We start from the raw sequence: 4,643 nt of genomic DNA on the forward strand, positions 1-4,643 counted from the left end.
TAATTAGCAATATATACAATGGGCTTCATCAAAATTAAAAATGTTTGTGCTTTAGTAAAGGGTGCCTGGGTGGCTCAGTCGGTTGAGTGCCCACCTCCTGGTTTCTGCTGGGGTCATGGTCTCAAGGTTTGTGGGTTCGAACCCCACGTTGGGCTCTGTGCTGACAGCCAGGAGCCTGCTTGGGATTCTCTCTCTCCCTTTCTGCCCCTCCCTCGTGAGAGCTCGCTGGTGCACACACACACTCTCTCTCTCTCTCGTTCAAAATAAATACAAATAGAGGCACCTGGGTGGCTCAGTCGGTTGGGCATCTGACTTCAGCTCGGGTCATGATCTCACAGTCTGCGAGTTCGAGCCCCGCATCGGGCTCTGTGCTGACAGCTCGGAGCGTGGAGCCTGCTTCAGATTCTGTGTCTCCCTCTCCCTCTGCCCCCTCTCCTGCTCATGCTCTGTCTCTCTCTGTCTCAAAAATAAATAAAAAAACATTAAAAAAAACGAAAATAAAAATAAACATTAAAAAAACCTTTTGTGTTTCAAAGGACACATCAAGAAAGTAAAGAAAACACACAAATTGTGGGAAAATATTTGCAAATATCTGATAAGGGACTCATATCTAGAATACATAAAGAACTCTTACAACTCATGGGGTGCCTGGGTGGCTCAGTCGGTTAAGTGTCCGACTTCGGCTCAGGTCATGATCTCACGGTCCGTGAGTTCGAGCCCCGCGTCGGGCTCTGTGCTGACAGCTCGGAGCCCGGCGCCTGCTTCGGATTCTGTGTCTCCCTCTCTCTCTGCCCCTCCCCCGCTCAAGCTCTGTCTGTGTCTCTCTCAAAAATAAATAAACATTAAAAAAAAAAAATAACTCTGGGGCGCCTGGGTGGCGCAGTCGGTTAAGCGTCCGACTTCAGCCAGGTCACGATCTCACGGTCCGTGAGTTCGAGCCCCGTGTCAGGCTCTGGGCTGATGGCTCGGAGCCTGGAGCCTGTTTCCGATTCTGTGTCTCCCTCTCTCTCTGCCCCTCCCCCGTTCATGCTCTGTCTCTCTCTGTCTCAAAAATAAATAAAAAACGTTGAAAAAAAAAATTAAAAAAAAAAAAAAAAACCTCTTACAACTCAGAAACAAAAGACCAACCAATGAAACGATGGACAGAGACTCTGCATAGACATTTCTTCAAAGGAGATATACAGATGGCCATAAAAGGCATGAAAAGCTATTCAATATAATTAATCATTAGGGAAATGCAAATCAATCCACAGTATGATACTGCTTCCAACCCACTAGTATGGCTGTAATAAAAAAGACAGACAGTAACAATGTTGGTGAAGGGGTGCGTGGGAGGCTCAGTCGGTTAAGCGTCCGACTTCAGCTCAGGTCACCATCCCACGGTTTTTGAGTTCCAGCTCTGCATCAGGCTCTGTGCTGACAGCTCAGAGCCTGGAGCCTGCTTCGGATGGTGAGGGGGAATCTGTTCCACGCATCTCTCTGAGCTGCTGGTGCTTGGTGGCAACCTTTGGCATTCCTGGGCATACATACACATCCCTCTCATCTCTGTGTCCACAGGTGCTCATCTTGTGTGCACATCTCTGTGTCCAAATTCCCCCTTTGTATTAGGGCATTGGTCATGCTGCAGTCAGGACCCACCTACTCCTATACGACTATATGCATAACCTCCAGTACGATCGATCATATGGACAGTGTTCCTATTTCCAGATAAGGTCACATTCTGATGTACCAGGGAGGGACACAATTCAGTTCGTACAACAGGGGGGTATTATTCGGCCATAAAAAGAGATGAGGTACTGATACAGGCTACAACATGGATGACCCTTGAAAATAGGTTGAGCGAAGGAAGCCAGACCCAAAAGGACACATAGTGCATAATGCCACTTACACGAAATGTTCAGACTATAGAAATCTATAAAGGCAGAAAGTAGATGAGTGGTTGCTTACGGATGGGAAGGGGATCTGGGAATAGGGGAGGTAGTAGTTAAAGGGCACAGGGTTTCTTTTTTGGTGAAGAAAATGTTCTTTAATTTATTGTGATAAGGGTTGCACAACCCTGTGAATACACTAACGATTATTGAATTGCACACTTTCAAAGGTTGAATTGTAGGGTATGTTAATTGTATCTCAATAAAGCTGTTACCAAGACTAAACACAAGTTAGGGTTACAAAAAGTGTTAAAGACTGGGTGGTTCAGTCGGTTAAGCGTCGACTTCAGCTCAGGTCATGATTTCACGGTCCATGAGTTCGAGCCCCGCATCGGGCTCTGTGCTGCTAGCTCAGAGCCTGGAGCCTGCTTCCAATTCTGTGTCTCCCTCTCTCTCTGCCCCTCCCCTGCTCATGCTTTGTCTCTCTCTCTCAAAAATAAATAAACATTAAAAAAAAAGGTTATCTTTGTGCAGTGGCAGTATCGTAGCCAATGAGGTTTATCCGAGGTGCAATTATTGCTTAATGGAAAAAAAAAAAAAAAGGTTAGCGATAAAAAAAAAAAAAATGATTTCTAGGGTTTGGAGTCCAAAGTTCCAATCCCAGCTCTGCAACCTTCTGTTACCTTGACCAAGTTTCTCTAAGAGCCCTAGATTCACTGGAAAGAAGCAGGTGGGGAAGGGAGGTATGACCACGAACCAGCAGGGTTATCCTAAGAAGTGGAGATTAGCTCGGTAAAATACGTGGCACATAGTAGTTGCTCAATAAAAGGTATTATTAGTCATACATGTTACATCCGACCCTTGAAAATACAGTGTGAGTCCATCACAGATAAATCTTTCTATGGGTCATTTATTTTCTTAACTGGTCAAACAAGGGCTTTTTAATGCCTCTCAGCAAGCAAACTCCCAAAATGGAGCTAAAGCTTAGAAGAGAAACCTATTCCCTCACGTTATTCATGCCACAGGAGGACCCAGCTCTATGCTGCTTTTCTGCCTCTGGCGTCTCTTCCTGACTTTTGTTTTTATTCCTTGAGCTGATAATCGAAGCTGTCAGAGAAGGCTCACACCGCTCAGTAGTTCACTGACGATTTCCAGCTGGGCCTTGTAGAGCGTGTTGCTGAGTTGGAGAAAGAGCGAGAAGGCCCCTCAGGAAGGAGCCCACACTCAAGGCGCTGGTGGATTTGAGCATCCGGCTGATTGGTTATTCAATGTGCTTCAGGAGGGGTCCTCAGCGCGCGCCTCTGAAGGGACAGACCTGAGTCAGCGTGAGTCTGAAGAGCAGAGTGAATCCAGAAAGACCCCTGGAGACTAAGTCACTGAAATGAATCAGAGTAGACAGTGCTTCCTGCCACAGGCCTAAGCATCTCCTGACGCTTTCAAGGGAAAACGAGGCTCAGATATGGCTCTGGTTGTGAGCTGGACATCTCCGTCAAAGTGCCGGCAGCCCTAAGGTCGAGCAATACCGAGGGATGCGATTGCAAGCAGCGCAGTGGGGTCCACGGACGATGTACTGCGTGTCAGGTGCTGTGCTGGCCCCCGAAACACGGCGACAAGGCTGGGACGGTGTCTGCAGGGAGGCCTAGTTTCACGAACTGAAATCAACAAGGCCTTCAACTGAGCTCAAGGTCGCAGAGCCACACCGGAGCCCCACACCATCTGAGTATCAAGGGCTGGTCAAGCCTCCCCCCAAATTATATTTTCTCCTAACTCTCTAGACCGTCTACTTCGTTTCCTCCACCGCTGTGCCCCGAACAGGTCCTGTCCAAACAATCCTAGGGTTATGACTCATAATCTGAGCAGCAATGGCCTTATTTAGCATAGATTATTCAGGGATGATCTTCTCATGAGCTTTGAGGAAATGCAGAATGGCTGGCAACCCCCCCCCCAACCCCCAACTCTCAACCCTCTCACCCTTGTTCTGAAGGCTTCTTCCCTCTCTCCGGGGTACTCCTCCCTGCTGTCCCCATGCCCAGCATAGGCCTCTATTACCAGATCCTTGGGGTCACCCAAGCCAGCATGGTCTCCTTCCCATTGTGGTCACTGCTTCCCTGTTGCTGTTGCGGGGGGGGGGGGCGCGGTGTGTGGTGGGAATGACCATGGGCTGGCCCGCCCCCTCCACCCGTGTCCCCTGGCTCAGAAGCACTGCCATTACTTGCCTGACAGTAAGAATTTCCAGGCACCCTTGTTAAAATCCAGATTCCAGAAGGCACCACTATAAACCTACTGAATCAGTCTTCAGGGGACAGGCCTGGACATCTGGGCTTTTAATATGTGCCCCAGAAGAGTCTAGATAAAGCAAGTTTGGGGAGCTTTATCCGGCATTTTAGAGTAAAACCTCAAAACCAAGGCTCTAGGACTTCTTTATAAGCATCTGTAAGTGTTGGACCAAATCCTAGAGGTGAGTGGGTTTTTAAGTGAGCAAGCCCTTTTCCATAAGAACATTAGTTCTCTCAGCTCCCTGGAGAAGCATTTACAAAATTATAATCTGAGAGCAAAATGTCCCCCAGGGACCTGAGAGTGTCTAATGCTCATTCTGAAAGTGCTGGCTTTAACTGCCACCTAGGGAATGGTTGGTCTGCCTGCAGGATTTGGAGCTGCGGACACTTCCGGCCTCTGTGCAGAAGCAATAATGCCTAGTTGTATAAGAGACCTCCTCGTGGGTTTAAACAGAAACTTCATTTTCTCAGAAGAGAAAACAGAAACTTTCATTCTCTT

The 4,643-nt window shown here is 47.8% G+C and overlaps 1 pseudogene; it reads left to right on the forward strand.

The window, feature by feature from the left end:
• Nucleotides 1–2,390: 2,390 nt before the first annotated feature.
• LOC125937813 (uncharacterized) lies at nt 2,391–2,472 on the forward strand (annotated as a pseudogene).
• Nucleotides 2,473–4,643: the final 2,171 nt, after the last annotated feature.

This window comes from Panthera uncia (genome assembly GCF_023721935.1).
Source record: "Panthera uncia isolate 11264 chromosome A3 unlocalized genomic scaffold, Puncia_PCG_1.0 HiC_scaffold_12, whole genome shotgun sequence".
Classification (NCBI taxonomy): Eukaryota; Metazoa; Chordata; class Mammalia; order Carnivora; family Felidae; genus Panthera; species Panthera uncia.